Genomic DNA, 20,537 nt, shown 5'->3' with positions numbered 1-20,537 from the left:
TCTTTTTGCCAAAGAACTTAGTTAATAGTATACCTTTTGTGGCGAAAAGTCGTAACTCTCTTCCGCACCGACTCCTATCTTTATTCAAATCACTCAATACGAGCGTTGCTGCCACCTCTCCCCTATATAACTGTCTCATGTTTGCATCGCTTAGTTCACAATCGAAAGGCTCACCAACAAAGAACATCATGTGAAACATCATGAATAGTCCACAATCCGTATTCAACTCTTTCGATTGCCAATGAAACTTCACATTATTCATTTCGTAGTCCTTCACCTTTAGCCCACTTTCAATACCTTTCGTGTTGAGGTAGTCACCATAAAGAGTCGCATGTATATGATTAATGTAAACAACTTTTCAATTTCAAGCTTATCGAACAAAACCATTATACCATTAGTTCTTTGTTTTCAATATTGTACTTACAGCCATATGAGCCATGTGTACGTGCTCCTCGTCTTGGAATTCATCATACTCTCTGTTGTCCAAATAGAACATTTTCTCGCCTCTTCAAATCAACACGATACGTGACGTAGTGCTCTTCGTAGACCAAAGGTATGAACACCTTTAGATGAAAATAATATTAGGAAACTATTTAACAAAAATCTGAATAAAAATATCACAGTACATACTAGACAATATCATTCTTAATAATATTTTTTGTCCCTCTGAAGTTTTTTTGTATGTTGTAAAATAATAGCAACCAAAGTGTACCCAACAATATCGTAGTCCAGTACTAAAACAATATCAATGTTAACAGACTTTTAAATCCCTATCAATTGTTGTTATTTTTAAGAAGCTATAAAACAATGTCAACCATTGTACATAATAATATCACACTGTCAAATATTAGGGAAAAAAAAGTGATTCATTTTCATTTTTTGGGAGACAATATCACAATTAAGAAGTAACAATATCACACAATAGTATGCACAATATCACAGTTGAATTTAAGAATTGTTTTTAAGAACAATATCATTAGTAACTGCTAACAATATCATACATAAAACATAACAATATCACTGATAAAAGTAGAAAGTCTCACCCTATCTGAATTCAAATTCAGCGGCTCCTTAAAAAGAGATGACCACGTGTCCCATGTATCATATATTGTTTGCTTAAGTTTTGCCAATTCATCAATATTATCTTCATCGAATTTTAAGATTTTTTCTATATCACCCTGTTGTTCATAAGGGCATCTTATTAGTCTCCATAAAACACATTCTACAATACCTAATTTAAAAGATGATAAATGTGTGTGTGTTTCCATACCGAGTGGGCAATGCCATAGAAAATTCTTGTCAATTTGTCGTTTTCCTTTTGAGCAATTTGGAACTCATTGAGCAATATTGCCCATGCTTCAATTACCACTGCTTCTATCTTCGTGTTAGGCAACAAGGACTCAATATCTTCCCTTTGTATACAATGGAAAGTTCCAAAGTTGCGAACATTTCTCTATTCCATTTTGCAAAAGTATTAGCATATTAGTTATTTTTTTAAAGTACTAATATGGTGCAAATTAAGTCATGTCTTACATTTAAAAAATTGTTTAAAGAGTGACTTACAAATTGCTGAATGTATGGTCCGTAAGGAAGCAATAATCCATGACGTCCTTCCGATTCTTCAAGACAGTTCAAATAAATTGCGCTTCGAACATCGATTCGATACAAGGATATCATCTTTGACTGGCAAACCACATTGAAAAGTACACCCCAAATTGTGAGGTACCATATCGGCCGTTTGACGGTACTGGCATTCGAGTGCAACAAATATTCAATGATACTTCCTTCCTGCCGCATCTAAACCAAAGATTTGTTACAACTTCCTTTAATTTAGTCACCACATTACTATCCTCATTCATTTTATCAACCACAACAACTGTTTTAACATGCTCCTTATCAATCACAACATCTTTTTCAACTCCCTTCCCGAATTGAACTGATTAATGACCTCGTCCAATTGAGTCGCCACTTCTTGAACCTCATTGGCCTTCTCTTTCTCGGCCTCTTTTTCAACACAATGCTGATATGTTGTATCATGATGAACGTCTTCATTTGTTTTGTCTTCAACAGTCTGTGTTACTCCAAAATCAACATTTGGAAGAACCTCCTCCAATTGAGTCACGACATTTGTAACTGTTTTTGTCCTTCTCCTTCTCTCGCTTTTCCTCTCAGTAGCAATATCTACCTCCTTATTGATAACCTCATCTTCAACATTCTCGTTTTTTTTCCACCTCTCTATCAATGTCCTCCTGATTTGTTGAACCATTATTACCCACCTCATTGTGTGCCTCTTGACTGTCTTTCATAACTCCCAAACCTTCATTTGTTTCCAAATTAATGTTTTCATTCAACTGAGTCAACACATTTGTCTCTTCATTAATAGTTTCATTATCTGTTTTTCTTTTCTCTAGGAGTTGTAACACGATTCATATCCTCCCTAGCTCGTCCTCCTCCAAAAACAATATTGTCTACTATGTCATTCAAATTTGAATACATATTATAATCCTCATCATCTTTTTTTCCATCATCAGCAGTATTCAAGTTTGTAATATCAATAATTTCTTCACCTTCTTCCTCGTGATCACTTTGATTTGAAGATCTTGATCCGTACATCCTCCATATTTTTTGTTCAATTCCGCGTCTTTGAATTTTTAACATGTCGTTTAGTACATCAAACGAGGGAATCCCTTCTCTTGCTTTCGCCCTTTCATAAGACCTTGCTATCAACCCATCCATAAAGGCATGATATCCAATATCTATCATGAAAGGCAAAGTTTGTGTATTGGGAGTATCTTGTTCTTGCTTCTCGATGTATCACAATTATCGTGTGTTTTCTTGCAGACTTCTTTTTCGTTTCAACATCTTTACTACAGATCTTTTGTGGCGGCGATTTGGGTAGAAGTAGTTCTTTCATCTATTGAATTCTTTGGGTTTCGTTTTGATGAACTTCTTCATGTTATGTACAAATCTTGAAAAGAACAAATCGTTGTCCCTCTTTATACGCAGATAAGCTTCATGAGCACTCTGCCAAATGACATAATAAAAATATTAAACAAGAGTATTAAATATTTAATCACAAAGAATATCATAATTTATTGAAAAAATATCACCATTATTCTTTAATAATATCACAACATTACACTTGCTTGTAGATGTTAGGGAAAAAAAGTGATTCATTTTCATTTTTTGGGAGACAATATCACAATTAAGAAGTAATAATATCGACAATAATAGTATGCACAATATCACAGTTGAATTTAAGAATTGTTTTTAAGAACAATATCAATAGTAAATGCTAACAATATCATACATAACACATAACAATATCAATGATAAAAGTAGAAATGTCTCACCATATCTCAATTCAAATTCAAATTAGGTGGCTCCTTAAAACAATATTACGTGTCCCATGTGATATTGTTTTACAATATCACACTTTATGTGTCACAATATCACTCTATTTGTCTTACTGTGAATCAATATCATAAGCATTACAATTGGTTGCTATTATGAAAAAATATCACAATTAAGAAGTAACAATATCAGACAATAGTATGCACAATATCACGGTTGAATTTAAGAATTGTTTTTAAGAACAATATCAATAGTAATCGCTAACAATATCATACATAACACATAACAATATCAATGATAAAAGTAGAAATGTCTCACCATATCTCAATTCAAATTCAAGGCTCCTTAAAACAATATCACGTGTCCCATGTGATATTGTTTTACAATATCACACTTTATGTGTCACAATATCACTCTATTTGTCTTACTGTGAATCAATATCATAAGCATTACAATTGGTTGCTATTATGAAAAAATATCACAAATAGCCACCATAAATATCACATTAAGTAATGAACAATATCACGCTTTGATAAAATATCATTATCATTAACAAAATTTAGTCTCCCTGGCGCTTTTAGATTATGGTAAAACAATATCAACTTGGGTAAACAAAAGTATCACAATGTGTTCAAAACAATATCAAAGTAAGAAGAAAAGGAATAGATGTAATCGTAAGGACAACAAAAGACATTAGTACTTACATCCATTGCTCTTGCTTTGATTTCTTTATCGATTTCAACTCCTTTAGGCGACTTAATCATGATGTAGCCCTCTTTTTGCTTCAGTTCACTTCATCATCATCTTTCTCGAGGGTTTGTGTAAGTCTCATCTCCTAGTTCTTTCCAAAAATTAATCATCTCTTGTTAGCAATCAAATTTTATCTTCATCAAAGACTCAAAGAAACATAGTGTAACAGCTTGAGTACTTAATCATAAATATACATAGGAATGTTGTATTGTCTCCTGACCTTGATGTGATAAACAGATTGGGTACTCAATTTTCAAATTGGTGCATTCCCCAATATTGTCATTTGTCTCTCATCTTCAACTCTTGATGCCGACTCGATCATCCCAATGTTGGATTAGCGGTAGAGTGTATTTCATAACGTTGCCCTTAAAATTGAACCTATGGAAGTAGGCTAGCATAATCACTAGTAGGCAACCGGTGATATTCGACTTCTTTTTTTCTTTCCATCCCTTAATACTAGCAGTCATCTCTTCAAAGACATAATCACACCAATCATAGTCTCTAATTTTATTCACATCCGCAACAGACTTAACAAGTTTTAAATCTAGGGTTTTATTTGTATTTGGCGCTAGGAAAATGGACATGCTATACAGAACAAACATTCTCTTAAACTCATCACCAGCCTCAGTACACGCCATCAATCTATCATGCACATCCTTCACATTAATTGGAGCAGAAGTACCTTTCACACCAAACTTCATCCTCCAATCATTTTTCATTTTGGTGTCAATCAGAGTAGTGGCATTCCCCCTTTTTGTGGTGGTTACTTTATCACCTGACCTAGGTAGTAGAAACATGTCATGGACATCATGCTTTGAAAGCAGAAAATCCAACTTTTTTGTTCTAAACATATTGCTAGAACAGTCATATGCTTTCAAGACCCGATTCAGGATTCCATGTGGTAGTTGAGTTACCTTTAACATTAACAAACCTCCAAATCCAATATCCCTTACAGCGTTATGTTGTTCTTCATTTAAGTTCTTAATCAACTCAACCAACTTTTTTGGCCTACACTTAATCTGAAATTCTGTTCCCTTTTTTTGTGTAGTTTAGGCTTCTCAACTTCTTGAATTGCGACTTCTTTGTTCGTTTTTTGTTCTACCAGCACCATAGTATTGTTTTCTTTGTTATTCTTTGTTTTCCTACGTTTATACTGCTTTAATGTTGTATCTTCAACATTCTGAATTGCTGCTATTGGCCTCTTTTCGCTAATGGTTATGTTAGGTTCATCTCAGAATCGCCAGTTCCATTTTCTTGCTAGTAACAATCTGCATTTAAAATTTTATTAGTATCACATTCTGTGCTTAATAGTATTAGATCATATAAACAACAAGATATCAAGTTACAGATAGTATCACTACCAATTCTTAACAAAGATGTCACACCTCATGTTGTACAAGATCAAGATCACCGTTAAAGAAATGTTTCTCAATTGACCTAAACTATCAAAATTAAATAGTATCACTACCTACTCTTAATAGTATCACACTTAATAGTATCAACAGAGAACGAGACTTTCCTCATTAACAAGTCCAAATTTACTGGTTAACACTAGATTTCACATTGAACAATAGTATCACTACCTACTCTTAATAGTATCACTACCTACTCTTAATAGTATCAACAGAAAACGAGACATTACTATTTTTCGCAATTGAAACAAACAAAACAACTAATAATCATCTACAACTATCAAATTTAAATAGTATCACTACCTACTCTTAATAGTATCAACAGAAAACGAGACATTCCTCATTAACAAGTCCAAATTTACTGGTTAACACTAAATTTCACATTGAACAATAGCTAACCCTATTTTTCGCAATTGAAACAAACAAAACAACTAATAATCATCTACAACTACAATCGATCATAGTTTTTTGTTCAATGCATCCATGTTATCGATTTTAATACTTTAAAACTCATTAACAACTAAGACATTGTATAAATATACAACAATAACTTGAAAGTAAGCATTTAAACTCATTAACAAGTCGAAAATTAGTGCTTAAATGCTATTTTTATCATATAATTGAACTCAATTTGCAGTAATTAAGAACAAAATCAATATGTATAATCAAATTAAAATCGCAAAAAGATGAACAAAAATCGCAAAAATGTAATAGAAACTGATTAGAGCGTACCTCGACGATTTTTCAACCTAATTTCAAATTCAACGATATTATGCAAAGGATTGAACGATTGAATCTATATTATTGATATCAAGTTGATATCGTCTTTGAATTTTTAGATTTTTGCGGATTTTTAGTGAGATTTTTGAGGGAGTATTTGTTTTTGTGTGATTTTTAGAGAGAGAAACAGTTTTTAAAAAAGTGAACGGTTTTGTTTTGTTTTAGAAGTTTAAGCGCCATTTTTCTCACAATATTCAGCGTGATATTCTTTTGCCTTACGCGTGATATTGTGGATGGACTCATGGACTCAAATATTTAGGTGGACTCACCGGATCCCGCCTATATATATATATATATATATATATATATATATATATATATATATATATATATATATATATATATATATATATATATATATATATATATATAGGTGGGATCCGGTGAGAACGATCACTCGGTGAGAACGGTGAGAACGAACTAGATACACTATAATATTTTTTTACCAAATTTCAGATACACTTTATATTATCCTAGGTACGCTTTTTATATGAATTCTAGATACATTATATCGCAATGTAGATACATTTTTTTTATTAAATCTCAGGTACACTTTTTGATATTGTAGATGCACTTTTTTTTCTAATTAAATTTCAGGTACACTTATTGATATTGTAGATACACATTATTTGATTAAGTCTCAGGTACACTTTTTGATATTGTAGATACGCTTTTTACCAAAATTATAGATACATTTTGTAACAATGTAGATACAATTTTTTTCTTCCTAGGTTCATTTTTCTTCCACGTATAATACGAAAAATACGAACTACCTAGATACACAAAATACGATTCTAGATACACAAATATATGATCTAGATACGCGTATACAACAATACGGAATATAATCCCGCGCACTAATTACTCAATCCCGCGCATTTTCCCCTTTATTCCGAGAATACCCCTCCCATTTTTCACCCTTCGGAGAGAGAAACTTGAGAGAATGAAGAAACCAAAAAATGAACCCACCGTCCGTCAACACACTACATCGTCGTTGATTTAATTTCCTGAGCATTCTTGGTTACAGTTTTTATTGATTGGAAGGACGGCGTTGCAACATTTCAGATTGGAAGGAATGGACTATGGGCGTATGAGTACGAAATTTTAATGAGGTAACTACCACTCGAGTGCCTGATATATACATATTAATTAATGTCGTTTAATGGCCGCAATGTTAATGAGTTTGAAATTTGAACATCGTACTTTCCAGGTCTTCTATAGCGGATAAAGCTCGTGTCTTTGTTTCGACGATTCGGAGCAAGACGTCTTGTTTCAGTTTCACATTGGAGAATCAGCTGATTTGTTTTTACTACAGAAGGCTCGTTTTGAGATGTCTGCAGAAGATGAAGATGTCCTTCCACCACCCCTGAGCCGCCATCGACAACAAACCAAATATCAGATCTGAAGCTTTTTTCGGCATCGACAACCATGGAACATCTTCGACGTTCAGATCACGATCGATTGTATTTGCTTCTACCGCCATCAACCGGTTCTCTCTCATCCCCAATCTTCATTTGTTTCTACCGCCGGCGATTCTCTCATTCCCAATTAGTCATTGTCGGCGATTTGGGATGCGGAATAAAGGCGGGGTGAGATGCGAAGTAGAGGCGACGATGATGATTGTCTCTCCGCGATTCTTGTCAACGACGGCTTGTGTTGAAGTTCGGTGACGGCGATGAGTGGTGGTCGCGGGATTCGGTGGTAGTGGTGTATTGGGATAAATGAGATTTGGGTTTGGGGGTGTGTTGTTGATAATGGGCTGATAATGTCGTGATGTTAATAATGGGTAGATAAATCGTTTGTTAATAATGGGGTGGGTTGACAGTCCGTTCTCACCGAGTGATCGTTCTCACCGGATCCTAAATCTATATATATATATATATATATATATATATATATATATATATATATATATATATATATATATATATATAAATAGGATCATGTAAGTCCTATTGTTTAGGTTGAGTCCTTGAGTCCTTATCCTAACCATTAGATTAGGAATTATGAAGGGCTTAGATTAAATTAAAAAAAAACACTCACCCACCCACTTTACATTAACTTTTCCCCAATTCCCAATCACCTTTTCATCCCCCTTAAACTAAAAGAATAAGAGATTCTCAAGTTTTCCCGCCTAAATGAGTTGCTCTATATTGGGATTTTGGCTTCATTATATCTTATCTTTAACTAGGCCATACTGATTTATTTCATATAATAAATAATTCTATGACATTTTAAAAGGGGATAATATTTTTTCAACTTGCATTCCCCTTTATTTAGAGAATAAAATTTTTCAATAGTTTTCCTTCCAAAGGAAGTTGGCTAAATAAGGAAACAAAACTCTATTTTTATTAAATTATTATCTTTTAGTTAAGATATAATCTTTAATCATTATAATTTTTTTAATTAAATTATAATCTTTTAATTTAAAAATAAAACAAAACAGGTATAAATCTAAAATTTGTATATGAAAAACCGAAAAATTTGATATTATTAGTTTCGCATAATTTTTTTTACCAAGTACGAGTATTTAATTCGTATAAAAAATTTATGAACTTATATTATTAATTTCTTGACAAAAAAAAATCTTTAAAATTATTTGAGAAAATTTATAAATTGTAATCATTAGTTTTGTGATGAAAAATTTCATTAAAATGTACATTTCATGAATTTACTTAATTATTTTAATTAATTTTCCATTTCAATTTTTTATCCTCATATTAAAATATGAAAAATTAATAATACGTCAATTTTAAATCTTAAATAATACATTATAAAGTAAAAGACCTATGAATACCGCGCATGTATGCGCGGGATCCATACTAGTTTCCCATTAATCCATCTCTTTTTACGGTTAATCCATCTCATTCTCTATCATCCTTTCTCTTCATTTTCATTCTCTTTCAGTTACTCTCATTCTCTTTTCCCTTTTATCACCAAATCTGATATTATATGTTATACTCCCAATCCACATTTCTACCCTTCATTCCTTGGTTCATTCATTTTCCAATCTCATAAGCCAGAACAACAATATAAGAATACAACCAAAACTCCATTTCGATCGATTATGTTGGTGGCTGATGGTGACGACGGGTGAAAGTGAATGATGCCTTGTTTTATGCTTACAAAGGATCGAAGTCGCAAAACAAAAAAAGGAAAAGAGGTAAACTAATTCCACATGTCTCGGTTGTTGGATTGAAGTGGACATTTGGTTTCTCAATTTGTATCTTAATTTGTATACGCCAATAAATGTTTGTTGTTTTTAAGTTGGTGGAGTTCAAGATAATCATATTAATTGAATTGATGCTATGTGAATGCAGCCATATTACCATATACCACAAACCCCCTCGCTAAACTTTTTTCAAGTTTTTGCCTTCTTTTATTATTATGTCCATTGTTCATATGAGTTTTCTTGCTATTGCTCTTAAAAAACCAAGCTTGACTAAATACTGGATGCTTACTAATGTTCCAAATTTAATACAAAAAGTGCTAATGTTAACAATTTCATTGTTGAATGTTATGTTATATAGTTGGTGTTGTTGCTCTTTGCAAGTCTAAATGAACTCACATGTACAACTTTCTACCTTCAGACAATGGCAGATGTTACAAAGGAACGTCTTGCTGAGAATAACGCCCAGGATGGAAATAAACTGGGTTGCATCTACGATGAACGGCTCACATCATTTGAGAGACGGTATTTGGAGCACCCGAAGCGTACCGAAGCCAAAAGAGCTAAAGAACTCTTGTGAATCACTGCGATGACTTCGGATTTGGGTTCATATTAGATGATTACGACAACGAAGTTAACTCGAAAAGACTAGTATATATGAGTCCGAATTTGGGTACATATTATTAGGCTGCTCAGTAGTTATTATTTTGTAAGATTCATTCCTTTTATAATTAGGGATTAGTATATATGAGTCCCAAATTTAAGTTTGAAAGAGTGTAATTTTAAGCTTTAACGGATGTAATTTTAAGTTTTAAAAGGCGTAACTTTAATTTTGTAAGAGTGTAACTTTAAGTTTTAAAGGGTGTAATTTCAAAGGTATAGTTTGTAACTTCAGTTTAAAAAGGGTGTAACTTTAAACATATAGTTTTAAATATATAGTGTGTAATTTCAGTTGTACATCGTGTAATTTCAAAGTTTAATATTTGTAACTTCAGTTTAAAGCAGGTGTGTAACTTCAAATATATAGTGTGTAAGTTAAGTTGTACATCGTGTAGTTTTAAAGGTTAGTGTGTAACTTTAAGTGTAAACTGTGTAACTTCATTTTAAAAGGGGTGTAACTTCAAATATATAGTGTGTAACTTCAGTTGTACACCGTGTAATTTCAAAGGTTAGTGTGTGTAATTTTAAGTGTAAAGCGTGTAATTTCGGTTTTAAAAGGGTGTAACTTCAAATATATATTGTGTAATTTCAGTTGTACATCCTGTAATTTCAAAGGTCAGTGTGTGTAACTCCAGTTTAAAAAGAATGTAATTTTAAGGGTATAATGTGTAACTTCAATTTCTAAAGTGTGTAACTTTAAGTGTATAGTGTGTAACTTTAATTTGTAAAGTGTGTAATTTTAAAGGTATAATGTGTAACTTCAATTGTACAGCGTGGAATTTAAATGTTAGTTTATGTAATTTCAATTGTAACTTAAAGTAAAAATGATGTAATATCAAGTAACTTCGATTGGGTGTAACTTCAAGCGAATATATTGTAATTTCAAATAAATATGGTATAATTTCAATTGATATGTTGTAAATTCAAGTATATATATATATAGGTAAATTAATTAATTTATTAATTTCAAGTCAACATGATATAATTTCAAGCGAACAAGAGGTAACTTTAAGCGGATAAGGTGTAACTCTCAATTCACAGAGCAGTACTGAAAATTTTAAAAACTCAATGATATACGAAAATATTACCATTGCGTTGGGCTCGAAAAAATAATAAAATTAGGCTTTTGTTTCGCCTTAATCGGAGTCCGAATGAAGATTTACGGAGTCTTTTACGAACCCGCTTTTATTTTACGCGGATATGAAATTTCGTTTTTTGAATCCAATATTTTGATATTTAAAAGATAAGTGGTAGGATATTAATTTAATAAATTAGATGATGAAAAATAGAAAGTAATTGATTAGATAAATTGGGAATTGAAATTATGAAAGAGAAAGCATTAATTACATGTTGGTGAGTGTTTTTTTTTTTTGTTTTAATCTCAACCATTCATCTTGTAAGATCTAATGGTAGATAAGAGGACTTATGGACTCAACCAAATTTGTGGACTCATCTCTCTCTCTCTCTCTCTCTCTCTCTCTCTCTCTATATATATATATATATATATATATATATATAGAGGAAGGATCAACTAAGGTCCTTTATATATTTGAGTCCATAACTTCTATTGTGAGCCATTGGATGGAGGGAGATGGATGGCCAAGATCAACATCCAAAAATGTGTTTATGTACTAATATCACTCATTCTCTCATCCTTCTCTAATCTTTTTAATTAATCACTAATTCACTATAACTTCTTTTCCTCTCATCCACTTTTCTCACATATCACACAACTCATCTTCTCTCTAAAACCCCAAAAAATAAAAACCCAAAAAATCCAAATAAATAAAAAACCCAAAACCCAAATCCAGTTAAATCAAAAAACCCAAAAAATCCAATTAAATCAAAAAACCCAAATAAATCATTCATTCTTCTCTTCCTCATTCACCACCACCCACCACTATCCCACCCGACACCAACTCACCACCCACCACCACCGCCGCCACACCGCCGCCACCGCACCCCGCCAACTTGTTTTTTTTTTTTTTTGCCTCGGTTTTTTTTTTTTTTTTTTTTTTTTTTTCGTTTGGTCTTTATTTTCATGTTTTGAGTTGTTTTTTCCATTCATTTTTTGTTGTTGTCTTTTATTTTCTTTTATTTTGTTACTTCTCCTTTTTTATTCATTTTCTCAAATCTCTTCTTGTTATACTTTTTTTTAAGATTTCGGGTTTTAAATCTTGTTATTTGGTTTATTTTAGATTTCGGGTTTGGTTGGGTTGTTGGTTTTTTGGTTTTATTATTGTTATTTGGTTTTTTGTTTTTGTTATTATGAGTTTTTTTGGTTTTTGTTATTATTTTTTTTTCATATTTTTCATATTTATTGTTTGATTTTTTTACTATTTACGACTAAAGTTATACATTTTATGACCAAAGTTATACAAAAAAAGACTAAAGTTATACAAAAATTGGACTAAAGTTATACAAAAAATTGGACTAAAGTTATACAAAAATGAACCAGAGTTGTACAAAAATGAACCAAAGTTATACAAAAATGAACCAAAGTTATACAAGAATGGACCAAAGTTATACAAAAATGGACTAAAGTAAATGGACTAAAGTTATACAAATATGGACTAAAGTTATACAAAAAAAGACTGAAGTTATACAAAAATAGACCAAAGTTATACAAAAAAAGACTAAAGTTATACAAAAATTGGACTAAAGTGATACAACAATGAACTAAAGTTATACAAAAATGAACCAAAGTTATACAAAAATGAACCAAAGTTATACAAAAATGGACTAAAGTTATACAAAAATTGGACTAAAGTTATACAAGAATGAACCAAAGTTATACAAAAATGAACCAAAGTTATACAAAAATCGACCAGAGTTATACAAAAATGCACCAAAGTTATACAAAAAATGTACTAAAGTTATACAAAAAATGGACTAAAGTTATACAAAAATCGACCAGAGTTATACAAAAATGCACCAAAGTTATACAAAAAATGGACTAAAGTTATACAAAAATGAACCAAAGTTATACAAAAATGAACCAGAGTTATACAAAAATGAACCAAAGTTATACAAAAATGGACTAAAGTTATACAAAAATGGACTAACTTTTGTATAACTCTCAGTGCATTTTTGTATAACTCTTGTCCATTTTTGTATAACTTTGGTTCATTTTTGTATAACTTTGGTTCATTTTTTGTATAACTTTAGTCCAATTTTTTAACTCAGTGCATTTTTGTATAACTCAGTCAATTTTTGTATAACTTTGGTTCATTTTTGTATAACTTTGGTTCATTTTTGTATAATTTTAGTCCAATTTTTGTATAACTTTGGTGCATTTTTGTATAACTCTGGTCGATTTTTGTATAACTTTGGTCCAATTTTTGTATAACTTTAGTCCATTTTTTGTATAACTTTGGTCTATTTTTGTATAACTTCAGTCCTTTTTTGTATAACTTTAGTCCATTTTTGTATAACTTTAGTCCTTATATGAATAACTTTTGTCCTTATTTGTATAACTTCAATCATTTTTTGTATAATTGTAGTCCAAAATGTATAACTTTAGTCATAAAATGTATAACTGTAGTCGTAAATAGTAAAAAAAATCAAACAATAAAAAAAAAAAAATCAAAACATAACACAAATCATAAAATCAAACAAATAAAAAAACTTGAATAACAATAATAAAAACCAAATAACAACAATAACAATAACAAAACAAAAAACCAAATAACAATCACAAAAAACCAAATCTAAAATTAAAAAAAACCAAATAACAAAACCAAATTTAAATATCGTGTGTATAACTCTAATGCACGCAGTGTATAACTTTAATATACAAGATGTATAACTTTAGTCCAAAAAAATCAAATAACAATAACAACCAAATAAAAAATAAAAACAAAAAACCAAAACAAAAAACAAAAACAAAACAAAAAACAAAAGAAAAAAACAAAAATAAAACAAAAAATGAAGAACAACAAAAAACAAAAACGGAGTACACAGACCAAAAAAAACAAAGAACAAAACAAAAAAAAATGGAAGGAGGAGGAAGGAAGGAAGGACGGTGGAGCAGGGGAGGAGGAAGGAAGGAAGGACGCGGGTTGGTGGTCGGATCTGAAAAACAAAAAAAAAAAAGGAGATGGGAGAGGCGGCGAGAGAAGTGCGGCAGCGTCGGGTTGGCCGAGGGGCGGAAGAAGGCTGGTTTGGGGTAATGGAGAAAGGAAGGAGGGAGGCGCTGTGGTGGGTGGCGTCGGTTGTGGGTGGTTGTGTGTGTGGTGGGGGGGGGCGGCAGACGAGAGAGGGAGGGAGGGAGGGAGGTGTTTGAATATGGTGAATGGTGGTGGAGTAAAGGTGGTGGCGTCGGGTTTTGGTTTGCGGGTCGGATTGTTGGTGTCGGGGGGTTGACGGTAGGGCCGTGGTGGTGAGGCGAGGCGCGTGGTTGTGTGAGTAAAGGAGGGAGGACGGTATGGTGGTGGTGAATGGTGGTGGAAGGGTGGTTTGTTATGGTGGTGTTGTATGTTTGTCGATGAAGTTGTTCTTGTTTTTTTTTTTTTTGGTTTTTTTTTGTTGATTTGGTTTTTTTTTTTGAGAGAATGAGAGAAAGATGAGAGAGAATGAGTGTATGAGAGAAGTGTGAATGAATGAATAATGAGGAAGTGAGTTGAGAGATTAGAATGGTGGAAGAGTTATACACAATTAGGTGGAGTTATACACAATTAGGGAGGGAGATTAGGGAGGTTCATTTGTGACCCTTGAATGAGATGTAATCTCATCCCTCCATCCCTTCCATCCAAAGGCCCTTATAAGGACTTAGGGACTCAATGGATGTAAGGACCTTAGAAGAACCTCTCTCTCTCTCTCTCTCTCTCTCTCTCTCTCTATATATATATATATATATATATATATATATAGTCAAGATCCGGTGAGAACTCCTAAATATTTGAGGATTGAGGATTTGTGAATACAATATCACAAGTTCTTCAATAAAATATCACGAAAAATTAGACCTTTGTAAAAAAAAAACAAATTTTTTGAAAAAAAAAAAAAAAAAATTTGCACAGGTGTTTTTTTTCGTGATATTTTATCGAATAACCTGTGATATTGTATTGAAGAACCTCTGATATTGTAACGCAATCCTCAATCCTCAAAAAGATAGTGTATCCTCACATGATCTCATTCCTATATATATATATATATATATATATATATATATATATATATATATATATATATATATATATATAGAGAGAGAGAGAGAGAGAGAGAGAGAGAGAGAGAGAGAGGCCGGATCCGGTGAGGCACCTCATTATGGCGAGGCGGCCGGACTCACCAAAATGATACATGTTGAGCGGACTGTGATATATTGCGCGCTACTGGGCTTAGATCAAAATTGACCCAATTACATTATTACAAACACACGCCCAAAACCCTATACAAACAACGTTCTTTCTTCATCATCAAAACACGATCTTTCTTCATCATCAAGCTACAACCTTCATCATCAAACACGATCTCAGCCATCTTTCCCAAATCAATCTCCATAACCTAATCAATTGAAGCAATTGTTCGTAGATTGAAGAGTTAGGAAGAGATGATGACCACAATCCTAACAAACACAGGAACTCACACAGTGACACATATGACATAACACATTACCCAGAAATTCCCCAATTTGATGAACACAACAATGGCGGCAATTACTCCATTTCAAACCCTAGCTCTTCAATCTAATCACGTGTCGCAACAATGGCGGCAATCATCTCTTCCTCCGTCATCCTTCTCTATCAACCGCCATTACCATTCTTCCTGCACTTAAACTTACGATTCGCCAACGAACTCTCATCACTACTAATGCCACTCGAAATCCCTCGTCGAATAATCCGAACCGTAATCCTCAACAATTTAATTATGAAAACGAAGGTGAATTTGATCTTGTTGTGAAAAAAGTGACGCAAATTGCGCTGTGGAGTATAGAAGGCGTATATATCATCTGGGTTTTCCTCCTTCCTTACGCCCCGGTTCGTTACTTATCTCTTCTTATAATTACTAGCGGAGCCAGTATTTGTTTACCTTTAATTAAAATACGTATCACTTAAAATAAAAATGTTAAACAATTGACTGAGATGAAGAGATTATGTGCCAATATATACAACTGGCGAAATTTAGTTCAGCTTCCAATGTAGTTGAATATTAATTGTGCCCTTAATGTTTAATTATTAATGATCTTAAGCAAAAGCCACTACTTAGCCAACATCCAGCATAAGGAAATGACTAAATGAGCAGCTTCACCTCCAATGACACTAAACTTGTTTTCTGAATCTCGGTCCTTATGTTGTGAATCATATAGCTTGTTTTGTAAACCTGTAAGATAATTTTCTAAAACTTGGTCATTATAGGTGTTAGGAATCCCCTATTTTATTCTTTGCCTTATTTTGTGAATCTCAGTCCTTATGTTGTGAATCCTAGAGCTTGTTTTGTGAACTTGTAAGATAATTTTCTAGAACTTGGTCACCATAAGTGTTAGGAATCACCTATTTTGCTCTTTGCCTTATTTTTGTGAATCTCAGTCCTTGTGTTGTGAATCCTAGAACTTGTTTTATGAACCTGTAAAATCATTTTCTAAAACTTGGTCACCATAAGTGTTAGGAATCACCTATTTTGCTCTTTGCCTTATTTTGTGAATCTCAGTTCTTGTTTTGTGAATCTCAGACCTTGTTCAGTGAATCTTAGGGCTTGTTTTGTGAAACTTGGTCATCATAAGTGGTTAAAGTCGCCTATTTTGCCCTTTTCCTTATTTGGTGAATCTCAGACCTCGTTTTGTGAATCTCAGACCTTATTATGTTAATCTCAAACCTTATTATGTGAATGTCAAACCTTATTCTATTAATCTTAGAGCTTAATTTGTGAACTTAGAAGCTAATATTCTTAAATTTTGTTATAAGTGATAAGAGATAACCTGTTTTACTCTTCTCCTGATTTTGTGAGTTTCGGTCCTTATGTTGTGAATCATATAGCTTGTTTTGTGAACCTGTAAGATAATTTTCTAAAACTTGGTCATATAGGTGTTAGGAATCACCTATTTTGTTCTTTGCCTTATTTTGTGAATCTCAGTCTTTATGTTGTGAATCCTAGAGCTTGTTTTGTGAACTTGTAAGATAATTTTCTAGAACTTGGTCACCATAAGTGTTAGGAATCACCTATTTTGCTCTTTGCCTTATTTTTGTGAATCTCAGTCCTTGTGTTGTGAATCCTAGAGCTTGTTTTGTGAACCTGTAAGATCATTTTCTAAAACTTGGTCACCATAAGTGTTAGGAATCACCTATTTTGCTCTTTGCCTTATTTTGTGAATCTCAGTTCTTGTTTTGTGAATCTCAGACCTTGTTCAGTGAATCTTAGGGCTTGTTTTGTGAAACTTGGTCATCATAAGTGGTTAAAGTCGCCTATTTTGCCCTTTTCCTTATTTGGTGAATCTCAGACCTCGTTTTGTGAATCTCAGACCTTATTCTGTTAATCTCAAACCTTATTATGTGAATGTGAGACCTTATTCTATTAATCTTAGAGCTTAATTTGTGAACTTAGAAGCTAATATTCTTAAATTTTGTTATAAGTGATAAGAGATAACCTGTTTTGCTCTTCTCCTAATTTTGTGAATCTCGGTCCTTATGTTGTGAATCATATAGCTTGTTTTGTGAACCTGTAAGATAATTTTCTAAAACTTGGTCATATAGGTGTTAGAAATCACTTATTTTGTTCTTTGCCTTATTTTGTGAATCTCAGTCTTTATGTTGTGAATCCTATAGCTTGTTTTGTAAACTTGTAAGATAATTTTATAGAACTTGGTCACCATAAGTGTTAGGAATCTCAGTCCTTGTGTTGTGAATCACATAGAATGAGGGCATTCTATGTTTGATGTTTTACAGCTTAGTTTCTATTTCAAGAACTTTATAGTAGAATTTTTTGATGTTACTTTTTAGCTTTTTTCTTTATTTGGTGAATCTCAGACCTTATTTTGTGAATGTCAGACCTTGTTCAGTGAATCTGAGAGCTTGTTTTGTGAAACTTGATCATCATAAGTGGTTAAAATCACCTTTTTTGCTCTTTTCCTTATTTGGTGAATCTCAGACCTTATTTTGTGAATCTCATACTTTATTCAGTGAATCTTAGGGGTTATTTTGTGAAACTTGATCATCATAAGTGGTTAAAATCAACTATTTTGCTCTTTTCTTTATTTCGTGAATCTCATACTTTGTTTTGTGAATCTCAGACCTTATTCAGTGAATTTTAGAGCTTGTTTTGTGAAACTTGGTCATCATAAATGGTTAAAATCACGTTTTTTGCTCTTTTCCTTATTTGGTGAATTTCAAACCTTATTTTGTGAAACTTGGTCATCATAAGTGGTTAAAATAAATGGGGGTATGATTTTCTTTCACATTCTTTCAAGATGGAATGAACAAAAGCAACACATATTCAAAAAAACCGCAATTAATTTTGTTCCTCAACATGAAGGTGGAAAAAATCAGAAGCTATATACACAACTATACTAGTACAGAGCAAAATACCAAAGTGACAACTATTTCTTTTCAGCGTAGCGATTATTAAAAAAATGGAAAGTTCCAAGGTAAGGACTAGAGCACACCTCGAGAATCAATTTCTTCAGTCGTTCCTCTAATGGCAGGGGGAGCAGAGATAAGGGAACAACTCACATGATGAAAACTAGTGGGATGATTTAATTATTTTAAAACCAATTAGCTCAAATGGCAGAGCGTTGTGTAATGCACAAGGTGTGGGTTCGACTCCCATGTTGGTTATTGACTCTTTTGTTTCAAAGCCTAATTGGTATTTCTCTAGTGGACTTTTGGGTTTTGGCCTTTTCTGTCATGTCCAATTGCACCCAATTTAGATAATTTCTAACATTGACTTTACAAAGGACTCAAAATTGTAATCCTTTGCTCCTTTAGTGGCTCTGCACGACGTTTTGGCTTATGTACGCCGTTTGTGCACATCTAAGTTTGAGCTTCTTCTACTCATCCTCAATTTTGCACATCTGAGTACGGATTTGGCTAACTCATCCTCAATGTTATTGTATTTAAGTTTAATACACTAGATTCTTAAATTAACTAGGCTATATGAGATTCGAACTCATACCTTTGTGCAAGATTTGCATATTGCTCTCCCATTTGAGCTAATAGCCGTTAAGATAAACGAGTACATAACAAAGATTAAATAAGGGGAACCTTAAGCTAATAGTCTTTAGATATGCAACAATGAAAAGACTAACCTGCGATTGAGTGTCAATGTGATGAACAACCCTAGATTCATTACCATATGACTCCGTGATTGTAGAACGGGCATCAGGAACGAACTTCTGAAAGTCTCTCTCACAGCTGCCTGAAGTGAGATTCTTGTTATTTTCATTGACAGCCATACAATTATTGCTCCGTCCATAAACGTCTTGTTGTTCAGTTACAGAATTTAGGCCACATGGATCGCAACCAGAAAAGTCAAAAATCACAACCAATTTCGTGAGCAACTTATACTGACTCTGCGGCTATATAAAATGAAATGAATTCCCTCTCAAAACAAGAATAACAGTATCGTAATCAGCCAAACAGTGGTTTCAGGCAGTCTTTTTCTACGCCTTAATGTTAACTACAGAGATTTCTATCTAACTTACAACTGCTCCAAACTGGTCTCAACTCTCACTCTCACATGTAATATTGTACTATCTACACATAAAAAAGACGAATGTTTCTACTTAGGCTAATCCGATTATCAAAATGTTGGCGTGGTTCAAAGACATCATCTAAAAAGCAGACGATCGGTCACAAATCGTCATCTATACGAATCGAAGCTATAACCTAAATCAAACTTCCAGTAAACCTTAGAAAACAAGCCACAGACCCACAGTTAACCATCTCCCTTTCTCCCATAGCAATTTCCTCATAAACCTTACCTCCACATAAACGGTACCCTAGATGGATGCACATAATCAAACTTTAGAATGACAGAAATTGTGAAAAAAACTATTGACATACACTAACATATTCCTTTCACGACGCAAAAATCACCACTAGTTCGTACCAATATCATACCAATTCAAATTTCAGCAATATTTATTATAACTATATTCTACAAAAGGTTAAAATTACAATCTAAACAACATGAACGAGGGTAAAATTACAACTACGATTATATCCATTATAACTATATTCTACAAAAGGTTCACACACTACACCACAGCACCTACTACCATTACTAATCATCCTTTTAACTTGAAAATTTAAGTCATAAGCAATTCTAGTGAATAATCGAAAGCATAACGGTAAAGCCAAGCAATAGCCGAAGATCCCATACCATACGGATGTATGTACTCCTGCTCATATAAGATCGATCACGGTGACTGACTGCAGAAGGTGACCAACATGCCAAAAATTAACGCCCCACCCACGACC

The 20,537-nt window shown here is 32.9% G+C and overlaps 1 long non-coding RNA gene across 1 annotated transcript; it reads left to right on the top strand.

The window, feature by feature from the left end:
- The first annotated feature begins 9,293 nt into the window (after nt 1-9,293).
- Nucleotides 9,294-10,420, top strand: LOC141658829 (uncharacterized). Its single transcript, XR_012549462.1, has 2 exons — nt 9,294-9,459; nt 9,887-10,420. It is a non-coding gene; the product is annotated as an uncharacterized LOC141658829 (long non-coding RNA).
- Nucleotides 10,421-20,537: the final 10,117 nt, after the last annotated feature.

This window comes from Silene latifolia, chromosome 6 (assembly GCF_048544455.1).
Source record: "Silene latifolia isolate original U9 population chromosome 6, ASM4854445v1, whole genome shotgun sequence".
In the NCBI taxonomy this organism is placed as follows: domain Eukaryota; kingdom Viridiplantae; phylum Streptophyta; class Magnoliopsida; order Caryophyllales; family Caryophyllaceae; genus Silene; species Silene latifolia.
This window is presented reverse-complemented; position numbering and strand designations above follow the sequence as displayed.